This window comes from Mastigoproctus giganteus, chromosome 4 (genome assembly GCF_048544385.1).
Source record: "Mastigoproctus giganteus isolate SK-2022 chromosome 4, ASM4854438v1, whole genome shotgun sequence".
Lineage (NCBI taxonomy): Eukaryota > Metazoa > Arthropoda > Arachnida > Uropygi > Thelyphonidae > Mastigoproctus > Mastigoproctus giganteus.
This window is the reverse complement of record NC_143578.1, coordinates 27141126-27163810: the sequence shown is the minus strand read 5'-3', so window position 1 is coordinate 27163810 and position 22685 is coordinate 27141126.

The following is a 22685-nucleotide window of genomic DNA, read 5'->3' as shown; positions in this document are numbered from 1 at the left end:
TGGAGTGGCAGAAGCAAAAAACTTTATTTGGATCTATCAGAGGTTTAAATGCTACGTTCTTCATTTAAGGTTTTAGTGATTTTTGTTGAAGCCAACTTCTCGTATTAACTTTTCACGTCATATATATATAATTTTTTATGTATAAAATATTGTAAGTAGAACACGAGACGGAGATTTTATTGAATTAAATCTAATGAATGTACGGTATACACTGGGAGTGATATGGTATAAAAAAGAAGAAATGGACCGGAAATTACAAAAGATAAGTGAAAAAGCAACCAAGATGAAAAAACATTGCGGTGTCCTTCACAATTTCAGTGTCATCATCAGAGGTCATCCACCGAAATTATGAAAAAGACAGCAATGTTCTTGCTTCTGTTTCTAACATGCTCTGTATGCTATGGTGCACGTGTGTGGTTGCCACGTGTTGCGAAGGCAAATTTAGATTTTGAATTTTGCAGTAAGATTATGATGGAATGTGCCAATAAAAGTGGTTATGATATGTGGCGCATACAGATCATGGATGACCTTACAGAAGCAAGCAAAAAGAATTGAAAAAATTGGATAGACCAAAGTAAGGAATATCGGTATAGGCAGGAAGAAAGGACTTACCATTACTTTGTAAAACTGACCAAAAGACCAAGATGGCGGAGTGCCAGTATATTTATGTGTGGGTACGCTAGCAGCTCCTAGCGTTAGGTGTGCTAAAATAAAAAAAATAAAAAATAAAAAAATTGTATGGTGTCTGTATAAATTGAAATGAAATGGGTGGTGATGATGAGCTAGGTTAAATACATGTCCAAAATGCACAGGATAGTTAAGAAATATAATAGCTGACAAAGTAGCAGTAAAAAACAGCTAAACTTTAAGGCAAAAAATAGATTGGGTAAAGTTAGAAAATAGTGTCTCACTATTGCTTTCGGTAGACTAATGGCTCACAGGGCATAAGTAATGGCTAGTAAAGCAGAAAGATGAATGAAGTAGAGATAAGTAGTTGGGCTCTGGTAGTTCGGGGTTGCAAACCCGTTCCTATAGTTAGAACTCTGAACGATGGTCTGGGAGTGAGTGCATCATGTATTTAAGGTCAGTTGTGTGAAAAATGTGGTAGGAATATAATGAAATGAAAGTTAAAATTAAATGTGATTACAATAGATACAAGTTTAATACACTGTGTTAGGCCAATTGGTGGATACAAGTTTTCTAGACTGTAAGACACCAGAGGCCTAGTGTATTGTATATACACTATTTACATACTTTATTTGTATGGGTTTTGTTATTAATTAAAGATTATGCCATTTATTTTAATGTCCCATAGTTTATGCTTTATGATGTTAAGGGCTTTAAAGAAGTGGTAGCGAAGATATGCTTTAGGAAAAAGGTTGTTAGTTTTTTATATAGTATCTTGATGTTATCAATAGTTGTTTCCTTATTGCTGCAAATGATTGCTATTCTGATGCTTTGCACCAGTATAACGTTAGCATGTACTCCTCTGGAAATATTGGAATTCAATCGTGTGAGGTTGACTATATTAAAGTTGAATGCATCACGTTTGTTGTACAGGTTGATGGTAGCTTTGTTGTTTATTAATGTAATTTCTAGATCTAGGAAATGGGCTGTAGTATCATTGTTGTTTGTTTTATCTAGTATAAGTGTCCATAATCTTTGATGAAGTTAGGGCAGTTGATAACTATGAGGTCATCTATATATCTGTAGAGGTTAAGGTCCTGTGGAAATGAGTTTTCAGGCCAATATAGATTAGCTATTATGCATGAAGCAGGACTACCCATGGGTGTTCCATTAGTTTGTTGATACTGTTTTGCCATCATATACAAAGTTATTGGAGATATACAAGTTCAGTAGGTTGTTCCAGTAATTGGTATGATTCTGCTGTTATATATGATGTTTAACAGAGGTTGCAGTAGCTGTTCAAGTGTTTTGCCCAGTTTGTGTACATAAACATTCTTGCAGGACATTATAAATCTGAATCCTATGGGTTTTTTGTGGAATTTTGGAATGAAATATATATATATATGGTAAGCTGTAATTGTTAATGTTCAGTTTTAGTTTTTTGTTGAAGGCTATGAGTTTCTTTGTAATAATATTGCAGGCACTGGAAATAGGTTTGTATGTATTGCTGGAGTTAAGTTCAGTTCTCAAGGTGTGTGCATAAAATATTTTGCAAATAAATGCATAGTTATTTGATGCTTTATCCACAGGTGTAATGATGAAGTCTGTATATCTAGTAGTTTTAGTTTAGCTATGTTATGGTAGTTGGTTTTGTACTGGCTATATATTTGAACTTAGTGATGCATATTTATGTTTTAATAGAGTGAATGTATAGTAGGATTCTAAATGATTTAAGCTATTACTGAACAAAACTACGTTTTAACAGTCACAAAAATGAATTCAGTAATTAGCAACAGAAGAATTTAAAAAAATATTGTCATGAATGCTTCTTGAAACAATATCTTCAAGTCTAGTGAGCTAGACATCCAAGTATTAGAATCTAAAAGATCTGAAATCACATTACAGGAGAGTGAGGCTATTTAAATGGATGAGATCCCAGATCTAGGACAGGCTTGCATGAAACCAACTGGGGTCAAGAATAATAATTATTTTTTAATGTTATTATTAGCCATATGGTGCAAGAAAGCCCGAGGCTTATGCTGCACCAGCCAAAAAAAAAAAAAAAAAAAAAAGAGTTACCCTGAGAGAGAGAGTCAGAAGGGAATCGCCAAGAAAGAGAAGAATGATGATATTCAGCTCAGGACCCTGGGTGTACCAAGCCCATACTCACCAGATGAGAGCTCCTGGGTTATTGACATTCAACCATCCACTGGTAAGTAGCGGGCTCATGCCTGCTACTTACCAGTGGATGGTCGAGTGTCCAGGCTACATAACTGCACTGCTCACAGAACCTCATTTCTCTGAGCAGTGCATAATTACCCCCAGGTCCTTATCATTTTCCACTACCCTGAATACAATACAGACAGTTACTCTGGGATTATGCAGTACCTTGCCTTTGTCAATGTTAAACTTCAATTGTCATTTCTCAGCCCATCTGCCTCATTTTTCTAGATCTTGTTGTAGCAGCATACCTTCATTACTATCATTAACTACCCTACCAACGTAAGCATCATCTGCAAATTTAGACATTAAGCCTGATATGCCTTCATCGATAAAGACAGAAAAAAAAACATTGGCCCAGCACTGATCTCTGTGGAACTCCACTAATAATATTAATCCACAAAGAGATGTGTCCACTGATAACCAGTCTTTTCCCACTCAACCATCCCTTTATCCATCATCATCATCATCATCAGCCATTTTCAATCCACTGCAGGATGAAGGCCTCTCCAGCAACTTTCCAGTTCCTTCTGTTTTGAGCACTGGACATCCATTTACTACCCACAAACTCATGAATTTCATCTATCCATCTCTGCCTTTGTCTTCCAGGTTTTCTTCTAGCTCCTCTTGGATACCATTCTGTTATTTTTTTAGTCCATCTGTCATCATGTCTTCAAGCTATGTGTCCTGCCCAAGACCATTTTAGTTCTTTAGTTTTGATAAGAATGTCCTTTACTTGAGGGCCCCGGGTGCCAAGCGTTTCCGTGGCCAAGCGATTCTTGCGAGTTTATAAAGCGTTTTTCCTCCAAGTGACAGAGTTTTCCTTGTTTTTCTCTTAGAATTAAAATTTTCTGTTAAGTAGCTCTACTTACTTAAAAACACTAAGAAGAGAGCCCAGAAGAAGGCAAGTACCTTTTTCTTTAATTTAGCTAGCTGTACTAACTTACTAACTCTACGCTTGGCCACCAAGCGGCACTGCTCCTGCCTCCCCGTGGCGGGGCCGGTAACCTGGGTGGTAAAGGCAAACCCCCAGGGCAAAAAGGAGCGATCATGGATAAAAATCATTATCCAAACTTAGAGCCTTTGAGCTCAAGAGCGGAAGCTTCTAACACAGACCATGACTCAAGTCAACCTAAAAGACTGCGAAGAGAAGCAGAATGTCATGACAATTGTCCAAACTTCCTGGTGATTCACTCCCTATCTGCCCAACCTGTGGGTAAGTTATCACCGTTCTTAATTCAGAAAATCTTGGAGTCAATTGCTGGATCACCAAAAATGGTTAAAAGACTGCAATCCGGAGACCTTCTGATAGAAACAGCCACCTCAAAACATTCTGAGCGGCTGTTAAAAACAACAACATTTGGTGGGTTGACAGTAGAAATTACTCCCCACAAAACACTAAATTCATCAAAAGGTGTCATCAGCGAGTGGGACCTAATTACAGTCTCCGAAGAAGAACTACTCCAAGAACTCAGCAGTCAGAAAGTTGTAAATGTAAAACGGATCATGACGAAAAAAGATGGAAATCTTACTCCAACAAGATCCATCATTCTGACATTTAGCACTCCAGACTTACCATCCTCTATTAAAGCTGGTTATTTAAACTGCCGGATTCGACCATACATCCCGAATCCTGTTCGTTGCTTTAAATGTCAGAAATACGGCCATTCCCAGCAGGCTTGTCGAGGAGAAGCCATATGTCCCATCTGTGGCTCTAAAGGTCACACCCAAGCGGATTGTTCAGTCAAAACTCCTGTTTGTCCAAACTGCAAAGGAAGCCATCCAGCCTTTTCCAAAACCTGTGAGCTATGGATAACAGGAAAGAAAATTCAAAAATACAAAATTGAAAATAAAGTCACGTTTCCTGAGGCACGTAGACAAGTTATGTCGACCATGCCTAGTGATCGTTCTTATGCAGCTCGCACTAGAAACTTTGTTTCTACTGCAGCTCAAACGGATGTATCAGTTCCGCCTAACACCTCTCTAGCGAATTGGCTTAAATTTACACTTTCAACCTCTAAAAAAGATAATCCTCCAAAAAAAACTAGCGAAGCCACAAATACTCCAATCAGTATTCCTACTCACACCCCATTAGTCTCAGTTGAAAAAGAACAATTAAAATCTCACTCAGTCTCAAAAAAAATGGAATCGCCTACCAATAATATGGATGTACATGAGCTGCTAAGTAACGAGGAGCCCATTCTAGAACTCCATGCAGATGACACCATGGATATTGGACGCCCCACATTCCCAAAAAAAGACCGGAAGAAATGTCCCACGAACAAAAAACAGTCAGACGAATCATCCTCAGCTAAATCTAAATAATGTATAACATCATACAATGGAACTGCAGAGGACTAAGTAGTCATTCTGATGACTTAAGGGATTTACTAGCTCAATTCAATCCCATAGGTGTATCCTACAGGAAACTTTCTTGTCACCCCACATTTCACCAAAATTTTCAAATTATGTGATATACAGACGAGATAGGAGTTCAAACTCTCCTGCTCGTGGCGGAGTAGCTATTCTTGTTAACTCCGACATTCCATCCAGGCCGATCCAATTGAGAACCACTCTAGAAGTTGTCGCAGCTCGTATTGCAGTTGGTATTTCAGTTACCCTCGTTTCCATCTATATTTCACCATCTCTACCACTTCCGCATTCAGAACTTGACAGCCTGATTTCACAACTCCCAACTCCAATTTGTCTCTTTGGTGACTTTAATGGACATCATCCATTTGGGGGTCTACTACAATGGATAGAAGAGGCAAATTGATGGAGGAATTCATGAACAATAATGATCTTAATTTATTAAATTCTGGATCTCCTACTTACATACACCTAGCAACAGGATCTGTTTCTGCAATAGACTTGTCAATTTGTTCACCATCTATCTTTCCAATCATGACATGGTCAGTTTTAACCGATCCCTTTAACAGTGATCACTTTCCAATTATTTGCTCACTACAAACAAGAGTAACTCCGAATCCTGTTCAACGATCCAACTGGCAGTTTAAAAAGGCAAACTGGGGAGGCTATTCTGCCCAAATACTCTTAGACAGATGTTATGTTCAAAGACAACATATTGATGAAGTAAATACTTATATAATCAATCAGATTCTCACTGCAGCTAATGGTTCCATTCCAAAATCCACGCCTTATCACAAACACAGAAATAACTGGTGGAATACAGATTGTTTAATTGCCAAACAGGAAAAAAACCGTGCTTGGAATAATTTCCGTAAGTATCCCACCACTAGTAACCTAATTGCTTATAAAAAACTCAAAGCGAAAGCTAGACAAGTTAGGCGGAAAGCGAAACGGGATTCTTGGATTGCTTTTGCCTCAACCATTACCAAAGACACGGATACACGAGTCATCTGGAAAAAAATACAGGCATTAAATGGCAAATTTACTCGGCTGCCCTCTCCGATACTTCATTGGAGAGGGAAAGACATTTCTACTCCTGAAGAAGTTGCAAATGCATTAGCAGAATCATTTGCAAAAATATCAGCTTCTGCCACCTATGCGTCCACCTTCCAGAACATCAAAGCAGGTGCGGAACGGTATAAAATCAACTTCTTCACGCGCCGCTCACTGCCGTACAACCAACCATTTACATTAATAGAACTTCAAGAATCATTAAACAGATCTTCCAATAGCGCTGCAGGTCCAGATGGAGTTCATTACATTATGCTAAAGCATTTACTTGATGAAGACTTGAGAACTCTATTAATTTTTTATAATCGGATCTTCACCGAGAATGCCTATCCTTCTTCATGGCGCCATTCGTTCGTTATCGCCTTACCAAAACCAGGAAAAGATCCTTCCTGTGTTGAAAATTACGGGCCAATATCTCTTACGAGCTGCATGGGAAAAATTTTCGAAAGGATGGTTCATACTAGGCGCACCTACATCCTGGAGTCAGAGAATCTCCTTCCAGAACAACAATATGGCTTTCGGAAAAATAGATCAACGCTCGACGTGCTTATCAAAGCCGAATCTCATATCCGCAATGCCTTTGTCATGAAACAACATCTAGTCATGGTCAATTTAGATCTTGAAAAGGCATTTGATACAACATGGTGTCATGGTATTATTAGGGACCTTTACCATCTGGGGCTTCGGGGCCATTTGCCGGAAACAATTCAAAATTTCCTGCAATTGCGCTCTTTTCAAGTCCGATACAAAAACGTCCTCTCTACATCTCACATACAGGAAGAGGGAGTTCCGCAGGGATCAATACTCAGTCCAACACTGTTTTCAATCCGAGTTAGCACAATGACACGAGATATCCCAAAAACTGTTCAAACTTATATGTATGCAGATGATCTTACCATTTCCTGTCAATCTCAAAGTATGAATACCATTGAACGGCAGCTACAACTAGCCATAACCAAAATAGAGGCCTGGACTTCACGGAACGGTTACAGATTGTCAGAAAAGAAATGCACTGTCACTCACTTTTGCAAGAAGCGAGCTCTCCATCCGGAACCTGAACTAGAAATAAACAATACTCCAATCCCGCTTGTTAATACCGTTAAATTTCTTGGACTATTACTAGACCGCAAACTAAATTTTCAAGCCCACATCAGTTATTTGAGAACTTCTTGTTTAAAGCATTTAAATATACTTCGTTCGGTCTCATCTATGTCATGGGGAGCTGATCGGTGTACTTTGCTGCATCTTTATAGAAGTTTAATCCGTTCACGACTAGATTATGGTTGTCCAGTGTATGACTCTGCCAGGAGCACTACTTTAAAACGGCTAAATATGATCCACCACAGTGCTCTGAGGACTGCGCTGGGAGCTTTCAGGACTTCTCCTATCCAAAGTCTATATATTGAAGCGCATGATCCCCCATTACATCTGCGTAGAAAAACATTATTGCTTCGCTACGCTGCTAAGATCCAGAGTCTACCATCGCACCCAAGTTGGGAGTATCTCTATAATACTCGTTGGGATGCCTTCTATGAGAACAAACCAAATGAAAATAGACCCGCCTGTATCAGGATAAAAGAGCTTGTTCAGACTTGGAATATCAATTTAAATGAAATTTTCCAAGACACAACTACACCTGTTGCTCCTTGGACATATGTGTCTGTCTCTCAAGATACATACTTCCTCCAGTGGGGGGAAAAATACCTTCCTGCAATATCAGACAGTTATATTCAGCTCATGCTATGAACAACCATGCCTGTAAAATTTATACGGATGGTTCAAAAACTGCGAGTACGGTAGGTGCTGCGGCAGTTTTCCCTTTATGTACAATTTCAGCCACTCTACCGCTTGCCTGCAGCGTCTTCACAGCCGAATTATATGCCATTAAGTTAGCGCTTAGTAAGATAATTGAGCTTTCCATCTCATCTGCCATAATTTACACAGATTCTCTTAGTGCTGTCTCTGCCATAAGGAAGAATTCCTCCATTTCTCACCCTACATTGAAACAGATTCATTCCCAGCTATTCGTTTGCAGTGTGTCCAATCAGTCAATCAGATTTTGCTGGATCCCTGGCCACTCAGGCATTCTGGGAAATGAAAGTGCTGACTTTGCTGCTAAACATCCGGAAACAACTCTCTCACAACATCCTCAGGTTCCTTTCTCTGATTTTAAGTCTGTCATACGCAAAGCCTGCTACAATAAATGGTCACAAACCTGGAAAAGTGACACTAACAATAAACTATACCAAATAAAAGAAGACCCAAAGCTGTGGTTGTCTGGCTTCCGAAGAAACAGACGAGAGGAAGTAGTACTGGCAAGACTGAGAATTGGACACACTCACCATACTCATCTCTTCCTATTATTGGGAGAAAGCCCACCACAGTGCTCATCCTGTCAGACGCAACTTACAGTCCGTCATTTCCTGGTTGATTGTCCCTTGCATTCGACCATCCGGTCAAACACTTTTCAGTCACTGTCTACATTGAATGTATCACCTGATTTATCTCGCATCTTAGGAAATGAAGCAAATATTGAAGAACTTTTATTATATCTAAAACATATTGGTTTGTACAGAAGTATATAATTTAATCTCTCTAGCAATACGTTTTTTGTAAATTAACGATTAGGAGACACAATTTGGCCGTAGTAGCCCTTGTGTCATTAAACCGAACTACAACAACAACCACCTTTACTTGAGTTTGTTGCCTAATCCATGTGTTTCTCTTCTTATCTAACAGTCTGATTCTCAATATGATTCGTTCCATTCTTCACTGTGTAGTTCTCAGCTTCTCTTCCATTCTTTTGGTGAGTGCCCAAGTTTCACTTCCATAAGTCATGGTGGGGAGTATACATTGGTTCATCATTTTACATTTCAGACAAACTGGGATATTGCTCTTCAGTATGTGACTATATTTCCTGAATGCTATCCATCCAAAATTTATTCTTCTCTTGACTTACAGCCATTTATCATTATTACAAAAAATGACTTGTCCCAGATAAGTATATGACTCCACCTTTTCAATTACTGCTCCTTCAATCATTATATCCCTTTCTGTGGCATACTTGTTCATCATTACTTTTGTTTTAGCCATATTAATCTTTAGTCCAAAATCCTTACTAATTCTGCATAACTGATTAAGATTTTCCTCTAATTCTTTGGGATCATGGCTTATGACCACATTGTCATCTGCAAATCAAATGGTTTAGGTACTCTCCATCCACATTGACTCCTTTCTGCAACCAGTCTAATCTTCTAAAAGCTTCAAAAGGTAGAAGTAAACTTTGGAGATGTCTTCCCTTGTTGAACTTTCTCAATTTTAAATTTACTACCCTCTTTGTCTAGTCCAATAAAATAGGTAGCTTTCTCATATATTTTCTTCAAAATCATATATGGGGTATCTATGCCTTGTCTTTCTAGTGTCTGAAACATTGCCTTACACTGTATGGAGTTAAATGCCTTTTCATAATCCACAAATGCCAGGCATAATGGCGTTTTATATTCATTTGCTTTCTCCATTAGCTGTGATATTATGTGAAGGTGATCCATAGTTGAGAATCCTGTCCTACAGCCAGCTTGCTCTTTTGGTTGATATTCATCAAGTATTCTTTCTAATCTGTTAGTAATGACCCTTGTGAACAACTTGTAGATATGGGATAATAGATTTTGTATTGCACACAGACTTTTGTTTGAGCAGCCAAGGCCATACCATGGGGGTTATATAAAAAAAAATTATATATATGCACAAACACCAGCATGTGACTTCTCGCTCAAGATTGCAACGAAGTCTCATACTCCAGTTTCTGTCTACCTTCAGCTCTATTCACAACACCGTGCAGAACATTGACTTCTTGCCAGTTTACACAGATGGCTCGATGTCAGAATCGTATGTGGGATCTGCTGCTGTTTTTCCAAATTAAACCATATCAGAACAGATACCCATTGACTGCAGCATTTACACTGCAGAGCTGCATGCTATAGAGTTAGCTCTAGATCACATAAGAAAACACTGTTACCAATGGTGTATTATATATGCTGATTCAATGAGTGCACTACAGGCTTTATCAGCAGTGTCACGCACTAATCATCCAACCCTGTCTCGAATTCAGCAGATAATATACAGCCTCTATGTAAGTGGATTCGATATCCGCTTCTGATGGATCCCCAGTCACATCGGGATTAGAAGAAATGATTTGGCTGACATTGCAGCCAAAGCAGCACCCCTGACGATTAATCTTGGCCTGTTAGTCCCCTATACAGACTACAGGCAAGTGATCCGTAGTAACCTACAATCTTAGTGGCGAGATTCATGGCATCGCCTGATTACTACAAACAAACTATGTCGAATTAAGCCTGTGATCCATCCTTGGCGGTCCAGCTTACACAGGGATCGCAAAGAGGAAGTTGTTCTTGCTTGGCTCTGCATAGGACACTGTCATGTGACACACTCCTTTTTGCCGAGGGCTGATGACCCTCCTATGTGCGAGCAGTGCGACACAATTTTATCTGTTCAACATATTTTATGTGACTGTACCAGTTTTAGAAATGCTCGTTTTATCGCTTTTAACCATCTGACTGAGTTGTATACACCCAGTCAGATTTTATCCGACAATGACCATGTGTCTGCTATTTTTAGTGTTCTAAAATCAGTAATCCTTTTTACTCACATTTAAAAAATCTACCTTATTATTGTTATTTGTTTACTGATATTTGTCTTTTACAGTTTATACTGGTTTTTATACTCTGACTTAGTGACCTAATTCATTAGGTCACTGAAAGTTTTACTTTTTTTATGACAAGGTTTTGGCGCATTATAACCTTAGTTACTAATGCGCCAATAAAACTCAACCAACCAGCCCTTGTATTGCAGTAATAGCCCAGAGTGTGGAAAAATTATAGTTTAGGGAAAGTGGACGGTATTTGATTGAAGAATAGAAAGCTGCAGCTCGGGTTATCTGGGAACCTGATTCCCGTCCGTGCTAGTAACGGCTTTAGAGTAGTAACATCCAGGCTAGTAACGCAAAGCAGAGCATGGAAAATAAATCTAAAATAAAATGAAATAACAATAAGGAAAGAAAGTGAGGGAGGTAGAGTAATAGAAGGGAGATAGAAGATAACTAATAAATAATTATAAAAATGATAACATAAGGATGTTGTCATATAGCTTACAAAACTGGCCTCCCATCAGGTGTCAGCGGCCAGAATTGGATCTGATGTAAAAGTAAAATAATACAGAAAAATATAATTTTGACTAAGTAAATCAAATATATAAATAGGCTGCATTCTAAAAAACTTACCTAAAAGTTTTCTTCCCAGAAACTTGACACTTTTTGCTTGTATTTAACTTGTGGTCACGCATAATAGTTTGTGTAGATATAGCTTTCATTACTGGTGGGATCCATGTCTGTCAGTTATGATCTCTTTGATGCCTTGCTTATTTTCACAAGTGGAAAAGTGTTCCCATGCATATTTAACTTTTTTTTAGAATTGTTCTGCAGGTAAATAGGAATAAAAATTTGGTATTTCCATGTTATTACACTTTTCCTTAAAACTGAATCACACTACAGTTCAGTGAGTGGATCTGCTTTTTTTGACATCAAAATTAAATGATAGCTTGAACATGGAATTTGTTTCACAAAGTTTGAAATCTTGAAATCAAACTTTCAAACTCATTTCTCAACAGTCAGATATTATTTGAGTATCAATCAGATTCTGGCTACATCTTATGCGTATTTAACAATTTGCAAGTTTCAAAATGAACTACTTTATTATTTTATAATTAAATTTCCCAGAGCTGAGTTTTGTTTGAAGTGCTTTTATGTTACTATACAGTTGTTTTATGCTACCATACAGTGATATTTTTTACTTGAAGTTGGAGGCTTAATTCATTCATTTGCTTCATAATGCCAAGTAAACATTCCAGTTACTCCCATTTAATGTTTTATATGTCAGTCAGATCTTGCTCTTTCATTTCCAAAAATATGATAAAAAATAAATAAATAAATAAAATAACCCCAAGGGCTCACATCTGGTGCATATGGGCCTGGCACACCCAGGGTCCTGAACTGGATATCATCATTCTTCTCTTTCTTGGTGATCTCTCTCTCTGGGTAACTCAGGATATTTTTTTTTTTTTTGGCTAGTGCAGGCAAAAACGTCAGGCTTCCTTGCACCACATAGCTAATAATAATAATTTAACTTTTCAAAGTGAAGTTTTCAATTTTAAAGGTTTCCAAAAGTTTCAAAGATAATTTGCATTACTATGCTGAAATTTACTGGCTTTCAGTTTACTAGATGATTTGCATTATTATGCAAGTCATTTAGTAAACTTTATATCTTTGCATTACTATGCTAAAGTGGATGATTGCTATGATCCACTTTCCACTTAACGTAAGAAAAGAAGAAAGCTGTCAGTGATTATCTTCAGCCATTGAAGATGTGAATGCCACGCGATTGCAGTATCATGCATTCACAATCATACTGCTGTCTTCGAAGGCCTAGATGCATACAAGCAGAGATGGCACCTCCATAGCCAGGTGGGAAGGAGCAGCAGTGCGTAGCATATGCTTCTTGATTAGACTGGGGTTCGAGCCTGTCACCACCAAGTACGGAGGTTGCAGAAAGGTCAAGGGAATGACCACCGCATATTCCCGGAGAAATATGGCCTTAGTTGCTAATGGTCCTAAAAAACCAAACAACAACAACAACCTAGCATACAGCAGACTCGATTTATCGGAACACTTCAAGACTCCAAATAAAACAAAAAAAAAAATGACCAGAAATCATAAAATTCTAGTAATAATAACTAGATAGGTATAAACAGGTGTTCTGCAAGTCATAAATAAGCGACAAGAAGTAGCATTATAAGTCGGCATTGGGAGATTAATGTATCTATTACCTTGAAATCCCCACTGTCTTCACACCTGCTACTAAAAAAAAAAAAAAAAGAGAGAGAGAGAGAGAGAGAGAGAGAGACCAAATATTTAGCTTTAGTGCATCGGTCAATTGTTATTCCATCTCACCGCAAAAGGACATATTTTGTTTGTTTTGTTATTTATGTCAGAGATGTCGGAATTTTTTTTTATAGTAACTTTTTAAAATTTTTTTTTGTTTAGAAACCGTGAAAATGATGGGCAAATGCAAGAGTTGTGCTTTCAATTAAACAAAAACTTGAAATTATTCAAAAGTTCGAAAATTCTCTAATGAACCATTATAATGTTGGTGAACAAACCATATGTGACATTGTAAAAAATAAAGGGAAGCTATTAGATTTAAAATTTACATCATAAAAAAATAAATGGAAGCTATTAGATTTAAAATTTACATCATAAAAAAATAAAGGGAAGCTATTAGATTTAAAATTTACATCATAAAAAAATAAAGGGAAGCATCGAATTGGACATGCGAGTAGTGCGTGGTAAGTTTCTTTTCGTTTTTATCTATCGCCATACTTTTTATGTAGGTTGCTGAACATTTTTCGATACAGCAAGTTCCCAACTTACGTAGATTTGTACTTACATTATGTTATTTCTATTTTTTTTTTTTATATGACTGCAGATTTCAGTGAAGGAGAACACACATTTCATTATAATAACGTAAAAACTCACCGAATTCCATCTATCGGTATTATTGCAAATGCAGTAAGATCGGGTTTACTGCCCATTTTTAATGAATTGCACTAACAGAAAAGCCCAATAACCCATAAAGTGCAAATTGTTTTTGTTTTATTTCAGTGATCTCCATAAATGTGCTTTAGTAAAATGTGATCTTGCGTGGGGTGATAATAGTGAGTTTTCGCCTTAACCCTGTGAAGTTCTATTCAGAAAATTTAATTTTGACTGTTATCGTGATGCCAACTAAGAAAATAAGTGACAGCAGTACTGGTAAATCTACCAAGAAAAGGAAAGCAATCAAGTTGGATAAGAAAGTTAAAATGATAAGGATGTATGAAAATGGCCAAACATCGCGCAGAATTCAGATTTGTCAGTGACAACAATGAACACAGTAAAGGAGAAAGACAGAATATGAGAAGCGGTCGGCACCAATGAAGTCAACTTTAATAATAACCAAGGCTATGAAATACATACTGTATCAGTTTTTACAGTACAGGTAACCATCTTATGACACGGTAGTTTGGTTCCTGTAAAATCTCGTGTAATGCAAAACCGTGTTAGACTGAACTCAGAACCAGTACAAAAAGGGGGTTAAGTTTCAAAAGCTAACAAAAATGCACCATTTTCGTTTTTTATAACTATCGGAAACTTAATTTTTATACTAGTAATAACAATATTTTAACTTTATTTTTATAATAGTAGAAACTTAAATAGTAATAACTGAACAAATGTCTTATCTTATAAACTGATACATTATATGTCAGATGATATACGTTCATTTAATTTTCTTTCTCTTCATCACCACTAAGCACGATCTCTTCTGCAGCATCTAGATTTCATGTACCTTCTGTTCTCTTTAAAAGTCAATCTGCGCACTTCGAAGTCAATTTTTTATGGTCTCAAACAAGCATAAATTCAGTAGTACAGAACCTAACCCAGTGATCTCCCAACAAAATATAGTGGACCCCCGCTTTAAATGATACATGAAAATCAGAAGAATATTTTCCAGTTAGCAAAATAAAAATAAATTTACACTTACATATATAGCTTAATTAATACGTACTGTAATATGTACATACTAATTGATATTTCTGTTCACTGACTTTTTTTTTTGGTTGTAAAATTTAAAATAGTAAAATTGATAAACAATTAATAACAAAGAACACGGCACACAAGTTGCAACAAAACTTGATACGCACAAGTGAGATACAGAGTAATGAGTTTCTGAAAATTTGTTTGTTTTTTATATGATTCAATATTTCGTGGAAGGGGAAACACATTTCACCATAATAACGTGAAAACCCACAGAATTGCAGCTATTGGCACTATGACAAATGCAAAAAGTTCGAGTTTACTACCCATTTATAATTTATTACACTAACAGAAAAGACCAATAAATTTATAGGTGGTAGATGGCTTTCATCAACCGGTGAAATACCCCCACTTTGCTTATTTGAGGCTTGAAGTGGTGAAACCACTTCATGTTTAGTCTCTAGAGCAAAGTTTCCGGCATCCCCCTTCCCCCCATACTTCTCCTTCAACCCATGCACGGTACTAAGTACTATAGGTTCTGATACCTTTCGTGTTTGGGGTTTTCATAAAAAAAAAAAAAAAAAAAAACAACCAGCTTGCTTCAACCGATGGACCGGCGCCTCTGTAGCCAGGTGGGCAGGAGCAGCAGTGCGTAGCACACGCTTCTTGATTAGACCGGGGTTTGAGCCCGTGCCTACCAAATACAGAGGATGCGGAAAGGTCAGGGAATGACCACTGCATATCCCCCGGAGCAATATGGCCTTAGTTGCTAATGCTCCTAAAAACCAAATAACAAACAACAACAACTGATGGACCAGGGAGTCATCAAAACATTCAAGGTTTACTACACGAGGCGTTCGTTTGCACGTCTGAATGAAGCTATGAGACAAAATAGTGAGATATCTGTTAAAGACTTTTGGAAACAATTCAATGTTTTAGATGCCGTAAGAATCATTGAAGAATCTTGAGATGAAATTCACAAAAAAACATTGAAATGGTGTCTGGAAGAAATTGTCCATTTTTTTTTTCAAAATGGAGACGAAAACAACGCCAGAAACTGATCATTGATCATGTCGCTCATGTGATAGAAGTTGTTAATCTTGCCAGGCAATTAGATTTGGAAGTCAATGGTGATGATATCAACAAGCTGTTGGATTCACGTAGTCAGGAGCTGACAATGAATGAGCTCAGAGATGCGTGAGCAAAACGTCACTGAAGTATCCGACACTTCAGACCCAGTTCCACCAGAAAAGCACATGACAATTGAAAGCTTGACAGGTCTCAGCTCAATTGAAAAGGGCTTAATTTTAGAAAAGACTCCAATGAAGAACGCATTATAGCTACAAAGCAAGGAATAAAAAAATTTATTAGCTTGCTACAAAGAAATTCTGCGTGAAAAAAGGCGCTGTGTCGTCAGATGAATTTGTTAGATTTTATGAAGCCATCGACATCACTTTTTTTTACGTAACTCATTTATTTTTTAATACATATTTTGTATTAATATGTATAAAGAATTAATGTATCACGCATTACTATTTGTAGATAATTTGCCAAACATGTTACAAGTCACAACTTGCTAAAATGGCACAATTCCAATATAAATGCAGTCCCTAAACATTTTGATCACACCCTATTATTTGCAACACTAACTCCACCTTAAATATTGCTAAACCCTGCCTCCTCAGCAATTTTGGAAGATTAGCTTGTCACACTTTCCTAGCCATTCCTCATACAGCTGCTTACTAATATGATAAGCTTTCTTTGAACCCTCCTTTAGAAGCTTTGCTTATTTTTAGAGATGTAGCCTTCAGACCTGAAAACAACAGAAATCACCACTGTGTTACAGAAAAACAATGACAATCCTCCCTACTTTCAGAGGTTAAAATCACTGATAGGCCACCATGTACTTTTCCTTGCTCTTTTCACACTGCACATTTTTATTTAAAATAGCCTTCCTTACTTTAATCTTCCCACCCCACCATCCAAGTCTATGGGTTATTCCTGGATTTTGTTGCCCAAATAAAAAAAAAAAAAAAAAAAAAACCTTAATTCAGCCTGATTCTGTAACTGTCCAAGTCATCATGAGGCTGCATTAGCAATTTAGCCTTAGTAGAGGCATACATGCAAGAAAGCAAGCTTGCAGCATCAGCCAAAAAGTCTCCCATTTCACTCCTCCATTCATTCCAAATGCCTGTCCAGTTTAAGTTTATTTAGGCAATCAACTTCCACAACAAAAGATGAAATCTGTTCCACCGATCAACCACTCACTGGCTAAAGGCAAACTTCCACACATCCATTCTTCAACTGTCTTTCCTCAATTTGAATCTATGCCCCCCTCAGGTTCTAAATATGAGCAAGAGAAAGAATCCCATCAGCATTCAGCCTGCTCAACCTATTCAAGGCCTTATACACCTCAATCAGATCACTTCGCAGATGCCTACTCTCCAGGCACTACAATTTGCAGAACTTAAGCCTTTCTTGGTAAGAGCCACCCCTTTGTTGCCCAAATAAGACCTTAATTCAGCCTGATTCTGTAACCAGTCCAAGTCATCATGAGGCAGCATAACCTAGTCCTAGTAATTAACCACCCTTCAAATATTTAGAAGAATTTGAGAGCTAACCACATACATCCTCAATATCATTAAAGAAGGTAAACCAAGATGGGCTCCTATCACCCATTCCTGAAGGAATCCACTTGTTACACCAGTCCATTTTGAACTATGCCCATTTATGACTTCCTCCTGTCTATTGGCAATTCAGTTAGTCCCTGATCAAATGAAAGCTCTTACTGTAATCCCAACTCACTCCAGTTCATAATTCTCACATTAGGCTAAAATCTAGTGTTATATCAAAGTTGCTTTTTGCACTCTACTGCTTTATGGCCTCATAACATAATACACCAATGAGCCAAAACATTATGACCAACGAGTCATTATGCAAACTGAAGCAACTGCAGGTGAACTACAGCTCATGCGTGGGTCAGGACACTATCAAAAACACCTGATACTGAGCTCCGTTAATCAGTGTTACTCTTGTTATTAAGATGGTAAAAGCAGCAGACTTAAGCAAGTTTGACCAAGGCCAAATTGTACTGGCCAGATGATTGGATAAGAGAATATCCGAAACAGCACGGCTGGTGGAGTGCTCACAGTCAGCCATGGTTAGTATCTACTGAAAGTGGTCCGAGGAGGGGGAACCCACAAACCACCAGCAAATTGTTGGACAACCACAGCTCATCAATGCTTGAGGTGAGTGAAGACTCTCCCAGATGGTACATAGCAACAGAAGGGCAACTGGCACAACTTGCCGGTAATTGGAATGCTGGTGATGGGAGTAATGTGTCACAACACAGTACATCAAACCCTGCTGAAAATGGGGCTGCATAGCCGCAGGCTGCTCAGAGTGCCCATGCTAACTACAGTTCACCAGCGACAGCACATACAGTGGGCATTTGAGCATCGAAACTGCACTTGAGTGATTGGAAGAATGTTGTCTGGTCTGATGAATCACATTCCCTGTTGCACAATGTGGACGGCCAGGTACATGTGCATCATTTACCTGGACGCACTATGGGACAAAAACAAGCCGGTGGTGGCTGTGTCATGCTTTAGACGATGTTCTGCTGGGATACCTTGGGTCCAGCCATCCATGCTTGGCACTCTAACATCTACCACCTACCTAAACATTGTTGACCAGGTACACCCTTTCATGGCAACAGTCCCCTCTGGCAGGATAATGAGCCATTCCACACTGACCAGATTGTCTGAGATTGGTTCGCAGAACACGAGGAAGACTTCCAGGTATTGCCCTGGCCTCCAAATTCCCCAGACATCAATCCCATCGAGCATCTGGTTTGTGTTGGAATAACAACTCCAATCTGTGACATCTCAACCACTGACCTTACAGGAGTTAAAGGATATGCTGGTTACATGTTGGTACCAGATACCAACAGACATTTACATTTAGAAATCTTGTAGTGTCTATGCCTTGCCAGGTACGAGCTGTTTTGGCTGCACATGGAGGACCAATATTGTATTAGGTAGGCAGTCATAATGTTTTGGCTCATCTGTGTATTATGTTATAGGAAATGATACAACAGAGCAAGTTTATACAGAGCATCAACAAAAAAAAAAAAAAAAAATTACTTCTCCATCCCTTCCAATAGTTTGCCTAGTTCTTCCTTCAATTTATCTGCTTCCACAACACCAGATGGAAACTTGTCCAGCAATCAACTACCTTTTGCCGAAGGCCAACTTCCACACATCTATTCTGCAACCATCCTTCCTCAGTTTGAATGTTCCCTCCCATGCATATTCTGAACAATAGGAAGAATCGCATAAGAACTGGGTTTGCTCAAGCCACTCAAATCCTTAAACAACCCAATCAGATCACCTTGCAGGTGCCTAGTCTCCAGACACTGCAATTTACAGAACTGAAGCCTTGCCTTCATTTGTAAGATACCCCCCTTTGTTTCACTCGGTCTTCTTGCCCTTCTCTGTACCCATTCCAGCAGCTGTACATTCTAATATGAGGCCTCTAGACCTGTATCTAGTACAAATAACCAAAATAATTAGATTTCTTCATAAACTTTGATACCACTAGGTTTCAATTCTTACTCAGGTGGTCCCATATTGTGACCTTAAAGTTTTCACAATACATGATAAACAGGGAACATGATTTGTGCTAAACAAATGCACCTAAGGCCAGTGCAGAGAATATGCAATGCCTCAATTTTTTAAAAGATTTTATAAACAACTTTCTATAAGTTGTCAAAAGTAAATGTTCCCAATGTTATTTGGTTTTAAGGAGCATTAGCAACTAAGGCCATATTGCTCCGGGGATATTCGGTGATCATTCCCTGACCTTTCTGCATCCTCCGTATTTGGTGGTCACAGGCTCGAACCCCGGTCTAATCAAGAAGCGTGTGCTACTCACTGCCGCTCCTGCCCACCTGACTACGGAGGCACCAAAAGTAAATATACATAAAAATATAAACCTTAAAGCACCTGTATCTCTTGCTATTATGTTAAAATGTTATAAAACAAGATTCTTTAGAGGGCACAAGGACTGGTATAGTCACACCACTGATATATTGTCATCAGACAATCTTTGTACATAATAGGAATGCAGGATCCCAAGGAAAAAATTTGAGCTCTCTACATAGAAGTTAGTTTAATGATATACCTGCTCCAGAAATTAGTGCAAGAATTCTTACACAGCATGCTAAACACCCACTCATTTTATTTTTCTCCTTTAGTACAAGTAGTGGCAAATGATGCAAAAAAGCAACCTTATAAAGCATCAGCCAATTCACCACCTGCAGGCCTGGTGTCCTATAAATCATCGATAGGATACCATGGGCTTTCCTGGCTGCCTGTTTATACTGTTCAGAAAACTTCATATCTGTCCGTATTGTAACTCCCAGATCCCTTTCCTCCTACACTGCATTTAATTCACCTCCACCAAAGTGAATAATTTATTTGTGGGTTGCAATTCCCCAAATGTAAACTAACACTGTCCTGTAGAGATAGTGAGGTCATAATCCCACTGTATAAGGCAAATGTAAGACCAAATTGGAGTACTGTGTTCAGATATAGAGACTTCACATGATAAAAAAAAAAAGACATCTTGAAAATGTCCAAACACAGGCAACTTGTATGGTGAGATCAGTAGAAGGATGACCCTATGAGGAAAAACTCCAATCATGTGGACTAGAGCTTGGCAGCCAGACACCTCAGAGGTGACCTGATTGAGGTTTATAAGGCTCAGAGGGATTAGTAGAATGAAGGTGGAATTGTCACTGTTCTAAAGAATTCCAGAACTAGGGGTCATGGACTTCAATTACAGGGCTTGAGGTTTAGACTGGATTGTAAACAGGTTGTTGATAGCTAGAACAAAGTTTCCAGAGCATAATTTTTCTTAACTTGGGTTTTTTTTGTTTTGTTTTTTTGCCAGTGCAGCAAAAGCCTGCAACTTTCTTGCACTATATGGCAAATACTATTAATTAATGATATTACGAATAATGATATAAATTCAAAAACCGTATAAATGAGTTAATGCGATTATAGCAAGGAATAACGATAAATAAAATCGAAAGTCATCGGTATTTTGATAGGCTTCTATTTATATTAACGATTAGCATATTTTATTCTAAAGATACTGAAACAGGAGAGAAACTGTAGTTGAGAAAAAGTAAAAATTCGAAAAAGCGAAATCGTGAGGATCAGGGGCTCACATCTGGTGAGTATGGGCTTGGCACACCCAGGGTCCTCAGCTGGATATCATCATTCTTCTCTTTCTTGGTGATTTCCTTCTACTTCTCTCTCACACACGTGCACACACACACGGTAACTCAAATTTTTTTTGGCTGGTGCAGCATAAGCCTCAGGCTTCCTTGCACCATATGGCTAATAATAATAATAGATAAAAACAATGAATAACGATAGAGAGGGCGGGAACAGACAAAGAAAAATCGCGATCTGGGCTAGCATATACTCATTCTGGAAATAAATGATCGATAAACCAATATTTACCTTATTTGGACTTGACATCTCGGTAAAACTCCATTAACGGCAACAGCAATTTTTTCGGAGCAGCGGCCAAAATAATTATACGCAAATTTAACACACTAATTTCGTTCTTCAAAACGAAAAAAAAATAAAATAATAAAATAATGAGACGCAGTAAACGACCAATTTTCGACAAATAACTGCCGAAGTCCCGCAAAAAGGTAACCTAAAAACCTAATCATTTTTCATTAAACACAAACGAAAGACAATTAAAAACGTAATTCCCAATTACAAAAATACATCCTTCCCGAAGTCGCATAAAAACATAACCTTTTCTGGATAAACAGAAACGAAAGTCAATTAACACGTGCAACGAACAATAAAATTGCTCTTTGCATAAGCACAAAACGTTTTTTTTTTTTTTAAAGAACGCAACGGACACAACACTAGGTTAATAATAGGTGAAAATTACACAGAAATACAAGTCAAACTAAGCTCACCTCACAGAAGCAAAAAATAAAGAAACAGTTTACCTGCAGGATGGAACGGGATAACGACAAACTGAAAACCACGACGCAATAACCAGAAAAGCAAGAAGTAACAGCTGAGCACTAGAAACCAGCATTCAAAAAAAGAGAATACAGTCAGTCCTCGTATAACACGTGTTTACATTTCACGAATTTGATCATACACGATTTATAAACAGGGGAACGATATCTTATATAATACGAACAATTCGCTTATGCACGATTCGCCCTTGTGTTTACAAGAAATGGTAGTCGAACGCAACACGGGAGGAACGAAGAGAAGATTCTTAAAATGTATTTGTTTTTTATATCAGTGAAGGGGAAACACATTTCACCATAATAACGTAAAAACCAACACAATTCCAGCTATCGGTATAAAAATTATTATTACAGTATTTATTATTTTAGGGTTTTCCGTAATTAAATACATTAACCCGTATTTGTGTCTGTAAATTGCGTACGTTCTATGGTTGATTTGCCTGTTTTGCTGGACGAAAAAACCCCAGTTACTGGGGAGAAAAACCTTGCTATCTACGCCTGAGACCAACTAACTCAGCCACGGAGTGAAAAAAGCCCATTAAAGTTCCTCGCGTCATCGACGGGATTCGAACCCAGGCCTTTTCCACCCGGTGTGGGGAGGACGGTGACGATACCACTGTGCTACCGCGCAAACCCAGCTATCGGTATAATCGCAAATGCAATTAGATCGAGTTTATA